General features: G+C 47.5%; 2 long non-coding RNA genes across 2 annotated transcripts; both read right to left on the bottom strand.

Annotated features, from left to right (window-relative positions):
• Positions 1-896: 896 nt before the first annotated feature.
• On the bottom strand, positions 897-7,984 carry LOC100427658 (uncharacterized). The gene is made up of 5 exons (XR_013415957.1): positions 7,951-7,984; positions 7,444-7,555; positions 7,180-7,276; positions 6,508-7,064; positions 897-5,372 (listed from the first exon to the last, which is right to left on the bottom strand). It is a non-coding gene; the product is annotated as an uncharacterized LOC100427658 (long non-coding RNA).
• A 5,867-nt stretch (positions 7,985-13,851) lies between these two features.
• Positions 13,852-15,233, bottom strand: LOC106997744 (uncharacterized). Its single transcript, XR_013415756.1, has 2 exons — positions 15,023-15,233; positions 13,852-14,660 (listed from the first exon to the last, which is right to left on the bottom strand). It is a non-coding gene; the product is annotated as an uncharacterized LOC106997744 (long non-coding RNA).
• Between the last annotated feature and the right edge of the window lie 10,285 nt (positions 15,234-25,518).

The raw sequence follows: 25,518 nt of genomic DNA, 5'->3' as shown, positions 1-25,518 counted from the left end.
CACCATCACCAAGTGCTGGTGAAATGGAGAGTCCTGGGATGAAAAGCCCATGACTAAAATTTCCCCCGGCGTGCTGCCTTCTGGGTGCTAGAGCTCTCCAAGCCTTATCTCCTCCAACCGTCACAGCACACTTGGAGCTGTACCACTTTACAGACAGCATCCGTGAGTTTTAGAAAAGTTAACTCACCCCTTGTCACATGGCTCTTCATCGTGGAGGCTAGCTTTGCACGGGGACAGTCCGACTGCAGAGCTGCTCCTCTAAACCCTAGAGGAGGAACGTTAAGCAGAGAGGACGTGGGGTGTGCAGTCACTGTTCCAGGGGTGCAGAGAGAACGTGGAATCTCTAACCACGAGAAGCTTAACTACCAGGTAGAATGACCAGCCAGGTATGCATGAAACAGTTAAGCCATAATGTCAGGTGGCAGGTAACAAGATGTGAACGTGAACGATAAAATGGGTCCAACCAGACACCTCAAGCCCAGGATCAACTCCTGCTATGATGCCAGTCCTCACTCAGCAAGAGCTCTGTGATGGGCCATCTTCTGGCTCCCATCCTTCCCCACCTGCGTCCATGCCTTCTGCCATGGAACTGTGCATCCCTCTTTCTAAAACAGTTGAGCCAGTTTCCTTTACTCTTGGGTCTGAAATCAGCGATAGGATGTGTTTTGGATCATACAGCAGTTCACAGAAACACGGCCTGTGGATCCCTGAGGGTCCCCAAGCATTCTCTGGGGATCCATAATGTAAAAATTATTTTTGCAATAACACCTACATGTTATGTACCTTTTTCACTGTGTTGGTATTCTGAAATGTGTCAACATTTGGAAGATCTGCATGACTCAGTGAAGTAATACGAATTCACTCAGGGAATTAATATGACCTTTATTATTTTAAGGTATGTTTCTTCTATACTCAGTTTATTGAAGGTTTTATATCATAAAGGTATGCTGAATTTTATCGAATGCTTTTTCAGCAGCTGCTGAAATTATTTTGTCAAATGTGTTTTCTGCAATGTGAACAGAACATTAACAGAATCAAGAACATTAATAGAACTGAGAACAAAAATCATGATCATTTCAATACTTATTGATTTGCATATGTAGAATCCTTGCACCCTGAGGTGAAACTCGCTTGATCATGGTGAATGATCTTTTTGATGTGCTGTTGAATTCAGTTGGCTAGTATTTTGTTGAGGATTTGTGCATCTATGTTCATCAGTGCTCGTGGCCTGTAGTTTTCTTTTTTTTGTTGTATCCTTATCTGGTTTGGGTATCATGGTAATGCTAGCCTTGTAGAATGAGTTTGAAAGATGAAAAGGTTCTGCGCAAGGCCAGGCATGGTGGCTCATGCTTATAATCCTAGAGCTTTAGGAGGCCAAGGTAGGAGAATCACTTGAGGCCATGAGTTCAAGACCAGCCAGGGCAACATAGTGAAACTATCTCTCCAAAAAAAAAAAAAGGTTTCTACACAGTAAACAAAACAATCAACAAAGTGAGTATACAACCTACAGAATAGGAGAAAATATTTGCCAATTCTTTATCTGACAAGGGATTAATAAGCAAAATATATAAGGAGCTCAAATAGCAAAAAAAACAAATAACCTGATTTTAAAATGGCCAAAAGATCTGAACAGACATTTCTTGACAGAAGACATACATATGGTCAACAGGTATATGAAAAAATGTTCAACATCACTAATCATCAGAGAAATGTAAGTCAAAACCACAGTGAAACATCACTTCACCTCAGTCAGAATGCTTTTTCTCAAAAAGACAGGCAATAACAGATGCTGGTGAGAATATGGAGAAAGGGGAAACCCTTGTTCACCATTGGCAGGAATGTGAATTAGCACAGCCACGGTGGAAACCAGTATGGAGATTCCTCAAAAAACTAAACATAGAACCACCGCATGATCCCGCAATCCCACTGTTGGGTATATATTTAAGTCTGCACTCTCATGCTTATGGCAACACTATTCACAATAGTCAAAATACAGAATCAACGTAAGTGTCCATCTGTGGATGAATGGAAAAAGAAAATGAGGTATAAATACACGATGAAATATTATTATTCAGGAATAAAAAAGAACGAAATCCTGTCATTTGTAGAAACGTGATGTTAAGTGAAATAAGCCAAGCACAGAAAGACAAATATCACATGTTCTCACTCATATGTGGAGGCTAAAAAAGAGAACCTCATGAAGATAGAGAGCGGATTGGTGGCTACCAGAGGCTGGGAAGGGTAGTGGGAAGGGTAGGGAAAAAAGAAAGGCTGATTAAAGATATAAACCTACACACAGAAGAAATCAGACCTGGTGTTTGATAGATGAGTAGGAGTGACTACAGTTAACATTAATCGGTTGTTTTGAAATAGCTGGAAGAGAATAATGCAATTGTTCTTAGCACAAAGAAAAGATAAATATTTAAGGTAATGGATATCCCCATTACCCCAATTTGATTATGTGACTGCATCAAATTTTGTACCCTGAAAATGTGTACATCTAATAGGTGTCAATAAAAAGTAAATAATTTTTTAAAAAGAGAATAGATGTCTGAGTTGTTTCCACCACATGGCTATCGTATACCGTTGTTATGAATGTGGGTATAAAAATCGCCATTTGAGATCCTACTTTTATTTCCTTTGGGTATATAACCAGAAGTGGCATTGCTGGATCCTGTGATAGTTCTATCTCTAACTTTTTGAGGAACAACCACACTGGTTTACATAGTGGCCCCACCATTTTACATTCTCACCAACTTTACATTAAGTTTTCAATTTCTCTACACGCTTGTCGACACTTCGGGTTTTTTTATTGTAGCCATCCTAATGGATGTCAGGTGATACTTCATTGGGGTTTTGATTTTCATTTATCTAATGTTAGTAATATTGAGCACCTTTTCATGTGCTCATTTGGCTATTTGTATATCCTCTTTGAAGAAATGTCTAGTCAAGGCCTTTGCCCACTTTTAAATTGAGTTACTTATTTTGTTGTTGTAGCTAAGATTTAAATGTTCTTTATGTATTCTGGATATTAACCCCTCAACAGATATATAATTTGCAAATATCTTCTCTCATTCTGCAGGTTGCGTTCTTACTGTGTTGACTGTGTTCTTCGATACACAGAAGTTTTTAAGTATGATGTAGTCCCATTTCTCTGTTTTTGCTTTTGTCACCTGTGCTTTTGGTGCCATATCCAAAAAATCATGCCAAATCAATGCATGAAGTTTTCCTTGATATTTCCTTCTAGGAATTTTATACTTTTTGGTATTATAGCTAGTTCTTTCATCCATTTTTAGTAGATTTTTGTATATAGCATAAGGTTAGGGTCCAACTTCATTCTTTTGCATATATATATCTAATTTTTCCAACATAATTTGTCTTTTCCCTATTGAGTGGTCTTGGCACCCTCACCAAAGATCATTTGACCATATATGTGAGGATTTATTTCCGAGATTTATATTCTATCCCATTTTTCTATGTCTTTGTGACAATATCATGCTGTTTTAATTACTGTAGCTTTTTAATTACTGTAGTTTTGAAATCATAAACTGTGAGACCTCCAACATTGTTCTTTTACAAGATTGTTTTGGCTATTTGGGGTCCCTTGAGATTCCATGTGAATTTTAGAATGGATTTTCCTATGTTTGAAAAAAGTGGGGTTTTGACAGGGATTGCATAGAATCTATAGTATTTGACATCTTGACAATATTGTCTTTCGATCCATGAACATGGGATGTCTTTTCATTTAATTGTGTCTTCTTTAACAGTTTTCATCAACATTTTCTAGTCTTCACTGCAGCTTTAACATTTTGTTTACAAGTCCTTCACCTCCTTGGTTAAGTTTATTCCCCAAAAGATTATTTTTTTTTAAAAAAGCTACTGCATCTAAGCAGGAGGGAGTTCTTCCATTTTCTCCTTTCCTTAGTCAACATAAAGTCTAAATAACTGCCACATGGTATTTAATTGTTCCTTTTTAAGAAACTATACTTGCAGGTCAAAATAGCCTTAATAATTGTGTATTGTCAGCTTACTTCAAAGCAGCTCACTTAGGTCCCAGCCCAAGACCAGGACCACCTGGGACCCAGAAGGCACATTCTCCAAAGACAACTTTCACTGCAAAGATTAGCCGTGTGTAACTGGCAACCGTTGGAGAACTGAAGATGAAGGACTGTATTTTTTTTTTTTTTTTTTTTTTTTTAGTTTTCCAGCATGGACTATGCAGTTAGACTGAGCCCTGAGACTGCTAATTACAACAATTTCAATAAATACAAATAACTCTAACCCACCATGCCACCAGTCTTTGGAGCAAAATAGGAGCAATTATATTTCAAGCAAGTCAGTTCAAAGGCATGACTAACTCCTTACAAGGAGCCAAATTGTCCATGGGTGTTGAGTGGCTGTGAAACATCACGCCCTTCATCTCTGCCAAGGAGCAGGTTCAGGTGTGCACAGGTAGGTTTGGCCGCCAGCCTTCCCTTGGGAGAACAAGTGCTATAGTCCCTGGTCAGACTCCAGGCTGAGCTCAGAACATCAAAGGAAGTCATTGGTAGAGAGTGACTTGTCCTGACAGCAGCAACATCATCTCGACATCCAAGTCCTGTGCATTTTGATTGAAGTTTCCCCTCAACCCTAACGCCATCAGAGCTAGGTGTAGGCCTTGAGGAAAGCCCCCCTATCCAGCAGGCTCACTTTTCACACAGCTGCACCTCATCCCTGAACCTCACCTGCACAGCTCAGCCAGCCCACTGCTGCTGTGCTCCCAAAGGGGACGGGGACAGAACATGACAGAGGCCACGGGGACTGAGCAGGCAAAGGAGTCCTTTACAATTTCTCTTCAGCATGAACCAAGTGACATCCCACAGTACAACAAAGACTTATCATGCGAGTAGCTCATGAGCACACAGAGGATGCCAACTCAGGTGTGTCCTTGCGCGAGCGCTGGGTGAGAGGAGAAGGTAGATAAGGCCTCAGCCTTCTGAGCACGAGTGGCCAGCCCTGCCAGGCAGTTGACCCAGGCAGTGGCAACAAGCGACAGAGTTCCCTTTCCCAACCCCTCCCCCAGGGTTGCCCCAGCCCTGGGAAGCCAGCACTGGGGAGATGCTAGACCCTCATGTTGGTGCCCCTCCTCCCGTGGTCATGAAAAACAACAAGCAGACTCTGACCTCCTGAGGACATACTGGAGAGCAAAACAAGAGTAATCAGCGAGATGGGCCTGAGTCCAGCCCGCAGCACAGGGCTTGCCAGGTGCTCCCTGCTGAGCCTGAGTCCAGCCAACAGCAGCTTGGAAATCAACTGACAGTTGCTGAGCTGAGAGTTATCCACGGTCCCAGGTAACCTGGAAACTATGTAGCTCAGACGAGGCACCCACAGACCTATATTGAGAGAAAAGGGGAGTCAGAAGGTATTTAACATGTTTTTAACTATTGTGATGTGAGCTCAGGTCCCAGGAGATGGCTGCCTGAAGGGTGGATCTGATGAGGATCCCACAGCCCTCCGCAGCAGCCTCAGGGTCCTCTCCCCAACAAGGATCACTCCTCCTGACCAAAGGAAAGGAGGAGATGCTGACTGCAGGGTCCCTGCTGAAACCATGTCTCTCCTGGAAAGGGAAAGGAGGGCTGCCACAACCCTGACTCCACTTACATGTGAGCAGGGACATGCCACTTCCTCGGGTTCAAATCCTAACTCAGTCACTTACTGGCTGTGTTAGGGGATTAATGAGCTCATTCATATAAACCATTCTACGAGAGTCTGGCAGGCACATGGCCGGCCTTAGGCCTTTGTCTGTGGTTATGACTGTTATCTTCGTTAGTCATCACTTAGAGAGAGACGTGCAGAGCTCCCATGATGGGGTGTGGAAGACAGCACAATCAGCAAACACTGCGTTAGAATAGTCGAGGTCAGCGGCAAAGCTGGGGGTGTGCGTGAAACGGGAAGAGGCCATAGCCAGGGGGGTGTCAAAAAGGAGGAAGGGCCTGGGAAAAGTCACCATCCAGCAGGGAGCCCATGGGAACACACGGTGGAGGGCCCTGGATGGCCCAAGTGCCTGCCGTGCCTCCTAGACCCCCGCCCCCCTCCCAGTAAGCTGTGCTGCCCTGAGGGTGTGGGACAACTCCCCGGAGCTGGGCTCCCTAGAAGGCCCAGCCATCACCCTTCCACCTAAACAGAGGCCTACAAATCACCAAGGCCTCCTTGGTCTCTAACCTTGGAGCCAGCTGGACATACAATCGCCTGTGAGCCCAGAGCAAGACCACAGCGGGCCCGAACCATGACCGCCTCAAAATGCGACGTGAGAGAGACTGGCAGGGTCCTCCTTCCCCAAATCATCCATGACATCTGTAAAGACCCCACCACTACAGCTTCATCCCTGTGGATTCATTCTACCACTGTCAGGCTTCAGGAGCGCCCACCACACGGAGGTTTAGACACTGTTGCCTAAACTCTCCAAGTTCATCTGAAGCGAGCTCATCACAGCCGCTCTAAGCCCCTGCCCTCCAACCTGTCTCTTACCTGGCGGGACACACACAGTCTACATCTCTGCAGACCTGGACCTCAGCCTCAGCGCTCCTTCTCCTCCGCACCACCCCATCCCCCTGGTTCTGCCGCTTCACTTCCTCCGTGTTTCTTGAACCTCCCCTTTCTCCCAGCCTACACTAGAGTCTGGACACCACTGGCCTGGCGGCCTCAGATCCGGGTCCCCCAGCAGGCTCCGGAGGATGCCCTCTGCTCATCCACCCTCTGCAAAGACCCCCAAGCAGCCTCTCTGTGAGGCTGCACCCCACAAAGCTGGCATTTGTCTTGGCCCTAAATGGCCGAATATTGTCTATTTCACATGGTTCAACCCATAAACGGTGGAGAGGAATCCAGAGGTCCTGTTTCGAATCCTCAGTAGCTCCACTTGCCAAGCTGCTTAGCTACCTAGCTCCAGCCTATCCTTTCACACTACCCAGCAGCACCAAACACGCAGCTTCTAGAACTCTCCCTCCATTTCGCCTTGGCTGTGACTTGGCTGTGTAGCCCTTCTGCCTGGCGTTATCCACATGTTCTCCTCTCTTTTCCCACTTGTCCTTTAGACCGAGACTAGCTGTCACCTCCTCCAGAAAACCTTCCTTGACCAGCCCTCATCCACAGTAAGTAGTGCCCGTGCTCCTAAAGCTTCCCTGGGATTAACACTGCACTGACCACATCGTCTTCAGTTTTTCCTTCCACTTCCGGCTCTAGTGTAGAACTCACAGGGCAGGAACAAGGTTTCATGTCCCCAGCATCGGGAACAGCAGCCCTTGGTTAACACATACTGAGTGACTCACAGGAAGTGTTGGCTGGAGCTCATTCACACTAGCATGTAAATGACTGATACACATCTTTTCCTGAAAACAACCCTTGCTGGGGGAGAGGAAGGGAAAACCCCAGAGCCCTGGGCAAGTGAAGCGGAGGAAGCAGCCCCACCTGGAGAGGGACAGGTCCAGGGAGTCCGGAGGCCCAGCGTCAACCCTGGTTGTGAAGGTGGGCTCCGTTCTGCACGTCTCCCGAATGGCTTGGGTGGAGAGAATCGTGGTTCCTATTTGAACAAGTGAGAGGCCCTTAAGGCAGTTTCTAGACGGAAAACTTCTCAAAGGGACTGGGAAGCGTGGGCAGCTCGGGAAATCGGAGCATCTGAGCACAGAAGCAGCTGAGCAGGTGAACTCCAACTGCCTCTGCTCAGAGCGGCTGCTTCCCAGCAAACCGCAGTCCTGCCCCCACGCCCACGCACACTGCGGATTGGCACTTCACACAGACTAATTAACAAATAGCAGGGCGATTAAATCACGCAGCCCATGGTATTTTCCTAACTCCTCTCAGTGGCGGCAGAGCATGAAAGTGAAATCAGGAGCTCTCCCCAGAGGCCTCGCTGCCGACCGCAGGCCGGTCTTCAGAAGGAGCAGCAGCCACCGAAGAGGCACAGCCCTCACGCACTCCGGAGACCATGGACAGCTGCCTCTGTGGCCATGTCCTGCCCTGTCTCTCCTCCTAGTCCTGGGCTGGGCTCTGGCCCCCCAGGAGTAGAGAGCAGGTCCCGGTCACTGGCTTTCCGTGCTTTCTGTCCCTGGGTCTTGCCCCTTGTGCGGAGCTGCTGGCTGCCCCCCTCAGCTCCCACCCACCTGCTCTCAGGGCACAGCTGCTCCAAAGCCGCCCCTCTCCTTCCTCCCCTTGGCTCCAGGCACGGGCGCTGGGCCCCGCCTGGACACTCACACGTTCGGTTGTCTTCTCTCCTGCTGGTCAAGCACCCCTTTCTGCTAGGGTTCAACTCCTCTGGGCTCTGTCCTCCTCTCTTTACAGGGCAAACCGAGGACCCAGCTGCCCCTTGTTCAAACGCCAGGAGAGGGCTCCCAGCCAGCAGTCCAGACAGAACACTCCAGATGCTCCGTGACACTCAGACAGATCCTTGCAGAAGAGAGACTTTCTAGAGCCTGGACAATTCCATAAATTGCCGTAAGGACTTTGCTGTAAGGACTGTGCTCTGGGAAACTGGGTTTTCCCTCTATGAGTTAGAATTCCATGACAACACGGCCCCCAAAACACAGATGCTGTTTACCTCTGTTCATACAGCCAAGCTCATTAAAATTCATTAAAGCCACCGACTATCATTCTACTGAAAATCATTTATAACAAATCAGACTTACAACAGAGTTTGATGTTGCATAGTATTCAATTTGATCAAATCAGTCAAGACATAGAAAGCTCCCATAAGGAGAAGAAAGAGGGTGATGTAGAAATATAAAGGGGTAAAATGATGGCACGATGGCTAGAGTGCAGAGTGCACAGAAACCAGAATTCACCTTCCTCAAGGCTAGCTCAGGGCAGGATCCTAACACACACACACACACACACACACACACACATGCTCAGGCATGCACGCACATGTACACACACATGCACACGTATGCACATGCATGTACCTAAGCACACAGTGGCTTCACATTACTGCTCGATCACTCCTTTCTGACATGCAAACGCTACTTTGCACTTTTCACCCGCTTCCCAACTAGGAATTCCTGCATACTTATCCCCAGAAGTTAGAATTCACATGGCAGATAATAGAATTTCTGCCAATTAGTTCACTTATTTAACAAGGTAGGCTCTTTCTCTTCCGGAAATGGTCATCTGTAGGTTATCATAACATTTCACGTGGGCTTCCTCCAGGGAATAGGAAGGAACAAGGACAGTCAGCAACTGTCTGGAGAGCATTGCCTTGCTGGTTTAAATACTCCAGCAAGTGTTTGCAGTGGGACCAACAGCAGGTAGAGACATGGGTGGAGTGTGCTGGGGGCAGGAGGAACTGCCTGGGAAGGTAAAAAGGAATGGAAGAAAGAGAGGGACCATCCCAGAGAAGAGCAGTGTGATCTTGATAACTTCAATGCCTGTCAGCCAAGCATTCAGGATTTATTTCTACCCAAATTATCCTAAGAGAGGCAATGGCCTCATTCAGTGCGGTGGAGAAATGGGCTCTAGCTCCTAGATGAGAATGGCGGCCAGCCTCTGCGGATGGACAGGAGAGCTGCCAGAGAGAGCCAGGGCCATCCTGGTGGCGGTCGCAAGTCTCACCCCAACCCGCTCCAAACCCACCCCGGAGGCAGGTGCTACCAACGCCATGTAAAGCACCTGCTGAGGTCTGGGAGAGGCCACGCCCATAATCACAGCAGGGCGTTTGTTGTGCTTTTGAGAGTCAGCCCATTACTCCTGCTGAGACGCCAGCATCTATGTGTGCCAAGAACGCTGTGACTAAGGGCTATTAACAGGGTGGCCCTAGTTCACTGGAGAAATTGCCTGACTTTCAAGAAGTTCCCCATCTCGTTCCTTTCTGAAGGGTAAGTGTAATGTAGACCTAGGTCATCGTTTGTATTAGAAGACACGTTGGCCGCTTCACTGAGTCAGGCTTTCACTGAAACATAATCGCTACTCGCCTCCCAAAACAGAAACTATATTGCACTACACTATTCCATATTATACTCTGTGGTGCTGTGCCATGCTATACTGTGTAATACATACTGGACTACACTATATTATGCTGTACTATACTACACTATGTTATACTATACTATACAATATGACATTATACTGTGTGTACTACACTGTCCTCTGCTGCACTACACTATGCTATACAACACTATACTATACGATGCCACACTATACTAAACTACACCACGCCATACTGTATTATTCTCTACCACACTATATTAGGCTACAACACACTACACTATGCTACACTATGCCATATTATACTATACCATACTATATTACACTACACTACAATATGGTTCACTATGCTATACTATACCACACTATATTATACTACACTATATTATGCTACACTATACTACACTATGCTGCACTATACTGTATCATACTATGCTACCCATACTATACTATGCTATAAAACAATACACTATGCTATGCTACACTATACTATATTATACTATACTGCACTATATTATGCTACACTATACTACCCTATTTACACTATACACTATCCTACCCTATATACACTATGCCATACAGTGCTATTTTATACTGCACTGTACTATATTATGCTACACTATGCTATGCTATATTATATTATACTATACCACACTGTATTATGCTACACTATACTATACAATGTTATATTTTACCATACTGTACTATGTTATGCTACACTACACTATGTTATGCTATATTATACTATACCACACTATATTATATTACACTACACCACACTATGCTACACAATGCTGTATTATACTCTACTGTACCATAATATATTACACTACACCACACTATGCTACCCTATGCTACATTATACTGTACCATGCTGTATTACACTATACCCCACTATCCTACACTATGCTATATTATACTATATGAGCCTATATGCTACACAACAATACACTATGCTACACTATACTACACTATACTTTTTATACTGTGCTATACTATGCTACACAATGCTAAACTATACTATACAATGCTGTCTTACACTATACTGTACTATATTATGCTATACTGTGCTACGCTATACTATATTACATTATACCACACTATATTATGCTACATGATACTACACTATGCTATGCTATACTTTACCACATTATATTATTCTACACTATACTACACTGTGCTGCACTATGCTGTATTATACTATCTTATACCATACTGTAGTATATTATTCTACACTGTAACACACTATGCTGTATTATACTATCTTATACTATACTGTAGTATATTATTCTACACTATACTGCACTTTGCTGTGCTACACTATATTATACTGTGCCCCACTATATTATGCTGCACTATACTACACTGTGCTGCACTATGCTGCATTATACTATCTTATACCATACTGTAGTATATTATTCTACACTATACTGTGCTATGCTGTATTATACTATCTTATACCATACTGTAGTATATTATTCTACACTATACTGCACTATGCTGTGCTACACTATATTATACTGTGCCTCACTATATTATGCTGCACTATACTACACTATGCTATATTATACTATACCACAGTATGTTATGCTACACTATACCATACAATGCTTATACTATACTGTACTATATTATGCTACACTATGCTACGCTATGCTACATTATACTATACCACAGTATATTACCTTAAACGATACTACACTATTCTACACTATACTATACAATGCTATCTTATACTATACTGTACTGTATTATGGCATACTACGCTATGCTATGCTATGCTATATTCGACTATACCACACTATAGTACGCTTCACTGCACTACACTCTAGCACACTACATGACACTACACTACACTCTACAACACTGTACTACACTGCACTGCATTACTCTATGCTGCTCTACGGTGACTGCATTACCCCACACCACACCACACTACACTCTTCTTTCACAGCCTATCTTCAGTACAGAAGAAGGAACAAGGTCTGGAGTCAGGAATGGACATGTACATGATTTAAGGCCGGCCTCACCTCCCTCTGTGCCTGCCTTTTATCTATCACAGAGGGACTCTAACATGTCCCTGGTCTATGGGCCAGAGCTGTTATCGTGACCAGATGCAGTCTGAGAAGCCACTTCGAGACGCTGAGGCTCTGTCCGTAGAGCCCTGTGATCCTTTGAACTGTGTACGTCGGAATCCACTGAACATCATGTACCTATTGGGTGACTGAATAACTGACCCCCTCTCTCTTCCTTCCTCTTTTTCTTCAATACTGTTTGACCAATCTGGAAAGGTTTGATCCCCATTTTTTAAAATCCCAGGTGGCCACAGCAGCTGCCCCGGCCCTGTGCCTGTCTAGACCTGCTGTGGAGTTGGCTGCACTGCCCTTGCATGTTGCCGCTGACGTTTCCGTGGAGCCTCCGGCCTGCACAAGCACGTAGGGTGTGACAGCCTCCTGAGGCTGCCATCGCGAAGGACTGCAAACATGCGGGTTAAAACAACAGAAATGTCCTCCTTCACAATCCCAGTGTCCTGAGGCCTGAAATCAAGGTGTCGGCAGGGCCCTGTTCCCTTGGAGGCTCTGGATGGAATGTCCCTCACCCCTCTCAGCTTCTGTGACTGCCGTTGGTCCTGGGAGTCACCAGGCTTGCAGCTGCATAGCTCCCATTTCTGTCTATAATGCTATGCTATACTATATTATAGCATATTGACCTATGCTATACTATGCTATGCTCTATTGCACTGTGCTATACAACACTACACCGTACGATACTATGCTATACTACATTACACCACGCCATCCTATGTTATACCCTACCATGCTATATTATGCTACCTATGCTGTGTCGTATCCTACTGTACTTGGTGTAGCACTTGATAGAGTGCAGTGTAGTGTAACAGCATACTGTAGCATTGCCATTGCGTGGCCTTCTCTCTGTGTGTCCATGTGCTTTTCCCTCCTTAGAAAACACAGCTATTGGGTTAACGGCCCGTGAAAAGACCTCATATTAACGTGAGCGTATCTGGAAAGACCCTATGTCCAAACAGTCACATTCATAGGTACTGGCATCGGGATGTCAGCACAGTTTTAGGGGGACACGATTCAACCCACAACACCGAGAAATTATCCCAGAAGCACCTCTGTCCTCCCCTGTCCCTAGAAACACTGTCACCCCGGCACAATATGTGCCCCTGGGGAGGGGAGGCAGGCACCCCATGGCTTTCTCCAGGTAGGAAGGAAGCAGTGGGTGACAGTGGTGTGCCCGCTTTGGGGGAGGCCACCCATCTCAGTGGGTCTTCCTTTCCTCACCTGTACCTGTTCACCCCCAACGTGAACCAGCAGAGGTGGTTAAGAAGCAAAGGAACTAATTACAGAAAAAGGAGTCACAAGTTTCAAGACCTAGTTAACACGGGAGGAATTGGGTGGAGGGACCAGCTCGGAGGCCATTCACCTACAAGCTCATGGAAGCTTCGGTCAGTGATGACAGTGCTGTCAGGGACCAGGTGGGAGATAGCCCATCGTGCAGAGCAGGGAGGGCACTGCGTCCTGCTACCACCTGCCCCACAGCCTCCCAGGACCACCTCCAGGGTGGGTTTCCAGCAGGTTGGATGCCCTTGATGGAAGGACACCAGATGCTGCCATGTTGGGTTTCACTGTGCGCAACAGACCCACAGACCAACTTCCTACCAGGAAAGAGCAAGGGAAGAGGGTGGGGAGTTGGGTTTCCTGCATCTGTCTGCAGTGGGGAGCACCTGCACCTTTCCTGCACGGGGTCATGTGTTGTGCTGTTGCGTTTCCAACAGGTGCAGCCAGCTGCATGAGCAAACCTTGTAGTGGACGAAGCAAAGGAAATGGTTTTGCCATCTTGGTGACTGCCGTTCTCTGTGTACACGTCTGGAAATGTGCTAGTCACACCATTTATTTAACTCCGAGAACTTTAACAAACTCTGTTGTCAAGTTAAAGTAACTCTTCATTTTCTAAGAGACTCACTCAGGGCTGGACAGAGACGCCTGAGGGGAAGGTCAGCTAGAACCCTGAGTCCTTGCAGGACATACTGTTACTGAGATGGAGACCCTTTCCCCAGCCCACAGCCAGTAAGAAACCAAACACGACTAGAAGACTATGGATGTCACTGTGTTTGAGGTGGAGGGAGGAGCATCCAGCTAATGGTCCACGAGGAAGCAGCATCTCTCCAAAACCAGGGGCACAACAGCAGGTCCGACAGGATCTCCACAACCTTGGCCACAGTAGGTGGTGGTCAGGGGCCTCTGCAGCGTGCTTAGCAACTTCATGGTGGTAGGAAGACTGGACCCTCAATCACTTTGCTTCTGGACATCCTGGTGGCTAATGAGCTCGGTAGCAGTTCCTCCACTGGTAAGCACCAGCAGCAGGGCACTGTTGAGAGGGCGATGGTCCTTCCATGCCGGCTTCATGCTCCCCTGTGGACTCCCTACACCTTCATCCACTGACAGCCTCAGAATGGTCATACGTGTGCATGCTAGACAAGCAAAAGCTACTTCACCGTGGGTAAGACGGTGGACGCTGACGTCGATTCCAGGTTCAAATCCCTGCCCACTGTGTCCCTGCTGTGACGGGAAAGTTGGTCTCCCCATCTTTGCCATGAGAGCACTGTCATGCTGACCCCACTGTGCCGACGTGGTAAGTGCTGGGATAATACCGAGTGGAGGGCATGGCCGAGCATCTGGTGCCTGGAAGAGCCAGAAGGACAGTGGACATTAGCGTCGTCACTATCATTGTCCTGCCCCCACCCCACCATCCATTTGCCCTTCTGACAGGTGCCCGCTCCTCTCCTGATAGGTGCAGCCACTAAGCAGCCCTGTCAGGAGGTAGAGGGCAGGAGGAAGGAGTGCCAAGGGCATTCTCCTCCCAGGCTACCCCCGACTCAGGGCACAGCCAGTCCCAACATGGGGCACCTCCTCTGGCTGAGCTCCCGTGGGACAGCCTCACAGTCCTGCTCCCACCAGGCACATCTCTGCACCCCACTCTAGCACTTGCTGGTCTCTATGTGATCACCCCACCCCCTTCGAGTTCTTAGCTCTTCCACACGCACGTGAGAAAATGCTCCGGATTAATCTCTTCCTGCTGCGAGCACTCAGAATGGCTTTCTGATTGGACCCAAATCAGTACTGGGCGTAGTCTTCTCTCTAGAAAACAAAGGTCCTGCAGCCTTGAAGGTCTCCATCCTCCCCTGAGAGTGAGGTGAGGCTCAGTGATAGAAGGTGCCCTAGGAGGGGTGGCCGTGGTGGGTCTGCAGCCTCTGCCAAAGTACAGGGTCGGCAATCAGCCCTCGGAGCCCTCGGAGTCCTCAGGGCCCTTGGCCACCAGGAGGCCCTGACCAGGCAGATAGAGTCTTTGTTACAGAGCTGGGCCCAAGGGGAGGGGCAGATGTGTGCCGGGGACTGAGGGCTGCGGAACCACCCTGGAAGCAAATATTTGTTTCTGCAACAATCTCCATTCCCCAGAGTGCAGATAAGATTAGTGTGGCACTGAAGATAAAGAAAAATCGAATTTCACCTGTTGCCCTTGGCCCCACCTAGGCTCAGCACCTACCCATCTCAGCTGCAGGGGCAACCCTTGTGCAGGTGAGCCCAATCGCCTCCCCCACTGCCCCAACAGAGCTGCTCGTGCAGCCATCAGCAACACAGCTCCCACCTCTGAGAACAGCCGCCTGCTAGGACCTCGGAAAAGCCAGAGGAAAAATGTAGGCAGACAGGAGCCGAGGCAGCCGGGCAGCTGGGCAGACCTGGGCAGGGTGGGCAGCGATGCTGCAGTGGCACAGGAGGGCCTCTTGTGTGTCCCCCCAACCATCCACCGTGCTCTGCTGGTTGCCCCTGTGGACAGGACAGGACCTACTTGGGCCCCACTCATGCACAGCAGGCTCTTCCTTGGAGCCATCCTCCCCTGGCTCTCGGGGGCTCCTCCCAGCCTTCCTGGGAGCTCCTTCCAGCTCCTTGGTGGCTTCTCTGTCACGCTGGCAAGCACCGCATCCCCCAGCCCTGGCAGGGCTCCCTTTTCTTCTCTCTCCTTGACACCTGCCTACCACCCACTGCCATGGCTTCAGTCTCCACTCATTGCCTTCTTCTCCCAAACTTATGTCCTTTACTTTTCTTTTCTTTTTTCTTTCTTTCTTTTTTTTTTTTTTTTTTTTTTTTTTGACAGAGTTTTGCTCTTGTCACCAAGGCTGGAGAACAGTGGCGTGATCTCGGCTCACTGCAACCTCCAACTCCCGGGTTCAAGCGATTCTCCTGCCTCAGTTGCCCGTGTAGCTGGGATTACAGGTGCCCACCACCACCCCCAGCTAATTTTTGTATTTTTGGTAGAGAAGGGATTTCACCATGTTGGCCAGACTGGTCTCAAACTCCTGACCTCAGGTGATCCACCCGTCTTGGCCTCCCAAAGTGCTGAGATTATAGGCATGAGCCACCGCACCCAGCCTAAACTTATTTTCAACCCAGATCTTTCCCCCGGGCCCCACCGTGTATCCCCAGGTACCTTCCTATTGAATATCTCCAACCAGTTACCCCTTAGACTCGTCCAACTTAATCTACCCGAGATGGAGCTCACCTGCTCCATGTACCCTCACCTGACATGGCTGTCTCTCCCCTGCCTTCCACTGGTGACACCTGCCCATCCCAAGCCGCTCATGCGGGACAGGGTGTCCTCTCACCGCTTTCTCTCACATGGCCTCACATCCAAGCCCTGTCCCACTCCCACCAGCCCACGTCTGCAGCAAACCTACTTCTCTGCAACATGGTGTTCCAGCCCCAGCCATATCCTGGCTTCCTGCTGGGCCACACCAGCTGCCTCCCCACTGTCTCGCCATTGCCGGACTCCCCCTGCACCCATGTTATAATTAATACACGAGCTGGGTGTTCTTTCAAAAACCCAAACCAGGTGAGTTTACTGGATGAGCCCTACCTGGTCTGTCGCAGACGTGGTCCAGAGCCCCCTCCCCAATGTGTTTCTCTCCTCCTGGGCCCCTTACTCACTAAGCCCCCCCACATGGCCCAGGGCAGGCACCATTAGCGGAGCTGAAGGCTCAGCCTGTGGGCTTGGGGGCTGACTCAGAAAAGGCAACGTGAGCACACCCACATCTTCGCCTATTTCAGAAGAGGAATGCAGGGCTCTGCAGCCTAAAGCCATCAGACCCAAGGGGACATCCGTGGGGATTCTCATCCTTGAAGACGCAGAAGCCCCCACCCCACCACTTGAGGCAGCGAAGAGGAAACGCAGCTGCCAGGCACCTGCAGGCCTCCGCTGGCCCCTCACTCCCCTCTCCATCCAGTAGTCTTGAGTTCTAAGGACCGTCACAGGCCATAGCCCCAAGCACTCAAGAGAATGGAGGTGTGGGGGTCCCAGACAAAGAAACCACCTGGTGTCACCGAGAGAAGCGGAGGAGATGATCAGGGGCCCGGAGTCCCAGACGAACAGACAACCATGAGGATGTGCGGTCTGAATGCTCTCCTCATGATCAAACACACTAAACTGTCACCGGAAGACTCCCTTCCTAGGCCTGGCTGTGTCACCAACCAGCCAGGTCACTAGACAGGTCTCCCTGCCCCTCTGGACACAGCTGCCTCTCCTGGCAGAGCCGTGGGTCGAGTTGGAAGCTCACGCGGCCCCTTTTGGCTCTGACACTCCACTGTCTATGAGTCACTGTGGCTTCCGGTGGTTTGTCACTGAGGCTCACAGGGAAACCAAAGAAAGAACAATCGCAGCCCAGGGTAGCGAGTTCACGGGCACCGGGTCCAGGACTTGCGTAAGGAGGCCCGGTGACCTTCAGCACCGTGGTGACTCAAGGTGGTACTTTTCCACTGCCAGCAGGCACAAGCCCTCTCACGCGTGGCACCGGCACCTGCATTAAAACGATGTTTTGATGATGTTGCAGGACTTAGATCCACCTTCAAACATGAAAACAAATAAGAGTCCTGGCCTGGTGTTGTTGGAACAATTCCCTGGATTCCGTGTCGAGTCGAGTCCTGCATGGAGGGACAGTCAGGGCAAGCTGGTTACCTGGCCTTGAGTCACCACCAGCCTTCTCCCAGAGCCTCTGACTCATGGGCATGTTATTTGGGGAAAGAGTCACAAAACCATCACCAGCTCCTTCCTCTCGCTCCTCCCAGCTCCACACTTGGCCATCACAGAGTGTTTTTGTTTCACTGCAGTAATCCAGATGAACCCTAATTGTGTTTGTATATCCCAAATGGGAGGTGTCAAACAATCAGAATTCTCTGCATTTGATTTGTAGGACTAAATGGCAGTTCCTTACAGAATGGGCTTAGGTTCCAGATTCATCTGAAAACAAAACATTTCTAGCTCTGACCTCTGCGGAACAATAAATTCATGTTTTCAGTGTTCCCCTAAGGCCTGGCCAGATCCTCAGGAATCCTCAATGAATCCATCCTCCACATCATTTCTACTCCCAAAGTCAGGACAGACGGGTTCACCAGCAAACATCCTCTACCGAATCCTGGTTGACCAGCACCTTTTCCTCCCAGTGTTTGTAGGTAGAATTTTCCTAAGCCACATGCACCCTGCCGGCCATGGGCCGTGCTCTGATGGGAAGGGCAGTCTCGTGGGAGTGACACACGGGGCCTCTGCCATCAGACACCCCTGTTCCAATCCAGGTGCCCCTACTCTGCCTGAGCTCAGCAAAATGGGACACTCACAAATCCTACTTTAGAGGGTTTTCTCCTGAGTACTCAGTGAGTATTCATGTAGAGAAATTAGCCCAGTTCCTTCCCCACAAGGACCTCAACAATCCTGTCCATGATTGTCATCCAGGATGAACTGCTGCTTACCTATAACCAGAAGAGTTAGAACTCGTTCTGAACCTCCTGAGGCCAAACTGCCACAAAATTCCAAACAAATAAAATGTGAATGAATATTTGAAGACAGGGTCTTGGAAGCCTGACTCTTTAAGAGCTTGCTTTTAAGTGAAATATGTACACACACACACACACACACACACACACACACACACACAAAGCGGAGAGAGGGGGCAAAGCAAAGATGTCCTTGAAACTTAAATCATGCGGCTTTTCTGTCCAAGAGTCCAAGAAAAACACAGGTCTTCCCTTGACATTTGGAGGCAGTTCCTTGTCTCTATTCTCCTACCCTCTTCGCTGCCATTTCTTTGAGAACAGGCTGAAGAAAGGGGTTGTAATGCAGCTATCAATCCAGGTTGCATTAGTAATATTTGGGGTAGGGGGAACTCGAGAGAAAGAATCCTGCAGAACCATGAGCCCAGATGAATCAAAATGTCTAACTATTTGGCTACCAAACTAAATAGAAATTAACTGTTCACACTCCCAGATCTTCCACTTTGAGAAGCTTTTTGTTGCTTCTATTTTGGAGCCCACCACATTACGTACAAATGGCACACAAGGGGGTCCCACTCATCGAATACCGTGACCCCCTGTGTTCGCTGAAGGTCAGCTTCACATAACTCCGAAATAGCAACACCGAAAATCTGAAATTACGGCATCTGAGTCATTTTATATCAAAAGTTACACTTCTTCTTGGAATTGAAGGGGAAAACATCAATAGATTCAACATAAAAGCCTAACATTTGGTACATCAACCAAACATAACATTTTAAAAAATTAAATAGGAATCTGAGAAGTACTTGTAATACATGTCATAAAGGAAGGTGATATGCCAAACTACAAAAGTTACAGAAAAAACCCACTAAGATGCAGACAGAAAAATAGAAAAGGCAGCTAAATGGACAGAAAATGAAATAAAAATCGCTAATAAAAAATTAACTGCATTAGTATAAAAGAAGTATAGTTAAAATAGCAAGGTGGTGTTTTTGCCTATCAAATTAGCCAGGGCATGTTAGGGGTGTGTACACAGCCCTACAGAGGGCTGGTAAGGTATGCTGGCGGGAACATAAATTTATTTAACCTTTCTGCAAAATAATGGGCTCACATTAATCATAGACCTTGAAACAACACCCTTGCACTTTGGTACACTAGCTGTAGTGCGAGTAATCTATCTGAATGAACCAATGAAAAATTGCTAACAAAAACACAGTATTTTGTTGACAAAGACAGGTATCAAAACCTCATTTGTAATAGCAAGCCTGTTAAATCAAAAAAGCTTACCCAAATCATGAAATATTATTCAACCACTTTAAAACCCTGCTTACAAAGGATCTTTAAGAGTGGAGGAAAATTATATGACAATACCAGAAGTAAAAATAAAAAGGAAGAATATTAAATTTTAATAGTCTATAAGCTCAACCGTTTAAAAATAGGAATAGGGAAAAGACTGAGGGGAATACATTCATATTTTGGAGTAATCATTGCTATGATCCTCCTTTTATTTCTTTTTCTCATTTAAAAAGGTTGCTGTATTTTTTAAACGTTCAATTATAAGCATAGATTCTTTCCCAAATAACTAAAAGGCTTTTGAAGCTATTCTATTCTACAGGAATTCTGAATGTACTAAAACACCGGTGTTAGGTGCATCCAAAGAGTTGCAAGAAACAAACGCTGCTTCCAGACACGCACAGGTGAATCCAACATGCGTGCACTTCTAACCTCCCACACGATTCAGCAGTCGCCTGTCACTGTAGGGCCTGCCGGCCTTCACCTCGCACACCTCCGTAACACGGTGCACTCAGCCACACGCATCTGTCTGCCGGACTAGACACATGGCTCTCAGGGAATATGCCTTATCTCTCCTTGTATCTCCAGTGCCAAGCAGGGTTTGTGCAATGCAGTAAACACTCAATAAATATTTGTTGAATACATCAATGGCATACACCAGGCATTAAATAACTTCTTGTTGAATAACTCAAAACAAGAACTGTCAAGACCATGACCAGGGCAGCTCCACAGAGCTGATGGGGAATTGTGATCTTCGGCTGGGCCATTTCTGAGTCAGGGGTTCAGAACACACCCCATGGACTGGACAGGTGTCCGGTGGGCAGCAGGGACTCCTCCTCCCTCCCAGCCTACTCCTCCCTCTTGACCCCACATCTGCTCACGGGGTCAGTGGGCCCCCCAACCCATCACAGGGCAGACTTCATGCCAGCCAGAAAGTTAAAGACTTCCCACAGGATGAAGTCTCCGGCCTCCCTGGGATGACAGAGGATGACCAGCCCCACAGCATGCCCCAGGCTGCTCCACAAAGCTGGTTTGGACAGAGGCTTGTGAGGAAGAAGCACAGTTTGGTGACTGCAGCTGCACAGCGGTGTTCTCCAGCACGCCACATCCCCATGGTCCCTTGCTGGCTCAGGAAACCCCTGCGCCTCCCTTTCTGAGGCAACACAATGCCAAGGTCCAGGAACATCAGCCTTAGCTGTGAATTTCTGCAGTTTGAGTGAGTTCCCAACAATATCACTGACAAGAGCTCTTGAGTGCTTGAGAAAGTTGGATCACGAAAGATGCGGAAAAGCCTCTATTTTCTGCCTTCGGTGATTCCTGAATCCTCCTTTGAATCTTTGGAAAATAGTTTTGCAGATGACCTGAGGAACATGATGCGGATACTTTTCTAAACAATCTCTGGGCAACTTTATGCCGATAAAAGAAGGAAACCACCAGCTCTTACAAAGGAACATTGCTGGCATTACCAGCAGCCGCGAGAGCTTACGTGCTGTATTTGAACTAGCTGGTTCTACAGAACAGACAAGAACAGAAAATGACACAGCACTCATGCCCTCAGAAATCTGACCAGAGGCCGGGCGCGGTGGCTCATGCCTGTAATCCCAGCACTCTGGGAGGCCAAGGCAGGTGAATCATTTGAGGTCAGGAGTTTGAGACCAGCCTGGCCAACATGGTGAAACCTCATCTCTACTAAAAGTACAAAAAATATATATATAGTTGGGCGTGGTGGCATGTGTCTGTAGTCCCAGCTACTTGGGAGGCTGATGCAGGAGAATTGTTTGAACCAGAGAGGCAGAGGTTGCAGTAAGCAGAGATCGCACCACTGTACTCCAGCCTGGGTGACGGAACAAGACTCTGTCTCAAAAAAAAAGAAAGAAAGAAAAGAAAAGAAAAGAAAGAAATTTGCCCAGAGTATAGAATAACTGGAATAGAGAATTTTAGGAAAGACTTAGTCCTTATGAAGGATCAAGGAGGTGATTGGACCCATCAAGTTCTACACAACGAACAGCTCTGCCTCCTCCCGCCGCCAAGTGGCCCCCAGCACTGAGATACCCAAAAAGCACCCCCTTCCTCGTCCTGCTGAGCATCCTTCCTACGGCACCAATAGGCGCCTCGACCTACAACACAACATTTACAGCTGACACGGGCTTTTCAGGAAACGATACAATTTGGAATAATCTTTTCAGGAAGATCAAAGTTGCCCACGTTAGCAGAAGAGCATTTCGATCAGAACCACAAGTTTGGAATCACGTTGGCGACTAGCATTCTTGCTGTGCGTCAGCTGATGCTGAAAAACAGAGGGAGGTTTGTCAGCGGTAGCCAGGTAGAGTGGGGACATGCAAGGGCTTTAGGGAGAGACTTCCTCGGAGTCCTGGCGTCACTAAGGATACGGCAAACTGCGTCGTCTTAGACCAGTGCATTGAACCCTTGAACTTCTGTCTCTGCATCCGATGATGAGGTTAATAGTGATAATCCACCTCTCAGAGTTGTGAAGATTAAACAAAGCAAACAAAGTGTGTGGGGAAAGCCTTGTTAAAACGTCCTCAGGATGTCCCCATGGTGAATGGCTCCGTCTTAACACCTAGTGCAGCAGTAGAACTGAGTGGATCACAGCTGCCGAAACGCACAGGGAAAAGTCCCTGCTGAGGCTCCTGGGTGACCCAAAGGGAAGAGAGCACAGAAGGGAAGCCGGGGACACGCCTTCTGAATGAAGCAGAATAAAAGTTGTTGACAGCGGCATGGCAGAGCCAGCACTCCACTCCCCCTGGAAAGAGTCAAGGCTGAAGTGTCACTGGTAGAGGGTTGTGACTGGTACTTGTCCAGTTTCTTGGTGTTTTGAACAAAGAACTGGACAAGGCCAGGTGCGGTGGCTCACTCCTGTAATCCCAGCACCTTGGGAGGCCGAGGTGGGTGGATCACCTGAGATCAGGAGTTTGAGACCAGCCTGGCCAATATGGTAAAACCCCGTCTTTACTAAAAACACTAAAATTAGCCGGGCGTGGTGGCAGGCGCCTGTAGTCCCAGCTACTCGGGAGGCTGAGACAGGAGAATCGCCTGAACCCAGGAGGCAGAGGTTGCAGTGAGCTGTGATCACACCACTGCACTCCAGCTGGGACGACAGAGTGAGACTCTGTCTTTAAAAAAAAAAAAAATGTGGACAAAACGCCCAGCAAAGCAAAGAAAGAATGAAGCAACAAAAGAACAAAAGCAGGGATTTGTTAAAAACGACAGTACACTCCACAGTGCAGTGGCTCCAGAGCCCAGATACAGAATCTTCCTGGGTCCAAATACGCTCTAGAGATTTCCCATTGGCCCCCTCCTGCTCACCTCATGTAAATGAGGTGGTAACCAGGCATCAGTCTGACCGGCTGTGGACAGCAACCATTCAGAGGCTAGAGAGAAGTTACAAAGTTGCAAACAAAGACTGGACCAGCAATCCGCCTGATTTGTTGCGGACAGCCAGTTTCCCATCTGCCGCACAGAAAAGGTCAAAGGGAGTAGCCTCTGGTCCTTTTGTTACTTAGCGCGCAAAGTTAGGCTTTTCCTTTCAGTTTAGTTCTAGGAAGTCGCTGTGAAACAGCCTCAGGTCCCCTGCCTCCAGACCCTATTCTCCCGTCAGAAGGACTGTTCCCACACCATCTTGACAGGCTTTCACCCTCTGCAGCTTCCTGCAGAGCAGCCCTGGATGGAAGTAAACACTGGCAGCACCCAGTTCTCAAGCTCCATGAAGACCACCCCTGGACCCCTTCTGCTCCGACAAGCTCTGACCAGTAAAATGGCACCATCCAGCACCCCAGGCTCGGATGGGATGCTGGCGTCCAGGGAGAGGTGAGCACACCTCTACTTTACTTTAGGAGAAAGAACAAGAATAATCTACTAAGCAAAACCGCTTCACCTGACGTCAGGCCTCACGTGGCCCTTGCCTGTTCTGTGATCCCACACGCCTCTCAAAAACACCTGCTGTGTGCCCTGGGCTACCCAGGTGCTGGATACCACAATGAAACCCAAAACACGGCCCCTGCATCCCGGGCAGATGGACAAGAACGGCAGCATGGTAACAGGAGGGGCGTGTTCACAGCCTCGGAAATGCTGCAGCTACTTCCACAGCAGAACCGTGAGCTTACTGCCCACTGACTTGTCAACTCCATGAGGGAGGGATTCTTTCACTGATGGGTCTCAGAGCGTAGACGAGTGTCTGGCGCACAGTAGGATCTTTGCAAATATGTGTTGAGTGGATACGTGTATCGTCTTTTGCAAATTATCAAGCTACCTGGGAAATATTTTGGACCAGGAGTTCATGATCATAACAAAGACATTTCTAAAACACCTCTGTGCTTAAATGGGGGGAAACAAGTAAAAATTATCAACATATATCCTATTGAACGTGGGGTCATTATTACGTACATTTTAGGTTAGAATGTCCAGAACCTCTTGCGCCCTAATTGCACCACCATCACCGTGATAACTTTCTATTGCCTTTTTGCATTTATCCTGATTGAAAGAACCCATACCTGGTATCACACCGAACCACTGAAGTATCTTCACTCTATGTATTAACTCATAAAGGAAACCTCCCCTGCTGCCTGCCCATCGTCATTTAATAAATCAACAGGTCTGTTTCAGTGGCCTGATGTGTAATGGCATTTATGAGCACTGGTGAAGTTATGAACACTTAACTGAAGCAATTAAGCCGTGCCTTGCTCTTATGATTGTAAGAGATTGACTGGTGGTAATTTATTTTTTCCAATGCAGCTGACAAAAAGAGGTAATATTCATACTTACAGGTCATGCAGAATATGGGTATCAAAAAACCGCTTCCTGTCATTGTTCATCACTGCGTTCTATTTTTCCTCTGAAAGGGATGGTGAAATATTCTCTTCACACAGATTTGGGTATATTCAGTGAGGCTTTCCTCGGGACCAGGTGCTGCCACGGAATCTCAGAATTCTTCTAGAAACCAGAGCTGGGGCTTTAGAGCCAGTCTCAGCTGAGCCTCTCACTTACGGAGGAGAACACCAAGACCCACATAAAGGAAGTGGCTGCCCCTGTTCACCCAGAGCCAGCGAAACAACCCAATTAGACGGTCACTTCCCTCCAGCCTTCCCAGGGATTCCCCTGGGTGGGTGAGGATGGGTGCAACCCTACGCTTCCCAGGTGGAAGGAGGCAAATTGAGCACAGCCATAGTATGCCTTCTGGAGTTGGGATTACCAGATCAAAAGCCATAAGCATTTTTAAAATAAGTAATTTCAATACATTAAATATTATACGTTGTTTTAAATTAAAAAGTTAACGTTTTAAAATAAATATACAGACCGTCCCCCAAAGGGATGAACTGATTTATACTCCCCTCTACTAATATACCCTTATTAAAATAACGTGTTAGCATTGAAAAATCTCTGCTGGTTTAATGGGCACAAATGATCTCGTTAT

The sequence above is a fragment of the Macaca mulatta genome, chromosome 3 (assembly GCF_049350105.2).
Source record: "Macaca mulatta isolate MMU2019108-1 chromosome 3, T2T-MMU8v2.0, whole genome shotgun sequence".
Lineage (NCBI taxonomy): Eukaryota > Metazoa > Chordata > Mammalia > Primates > Cercopithecidae > Macaca > Macaca mulatta.
This window is presented reverse-complemented; position numbering and strand designations above follow the sequence as displayed.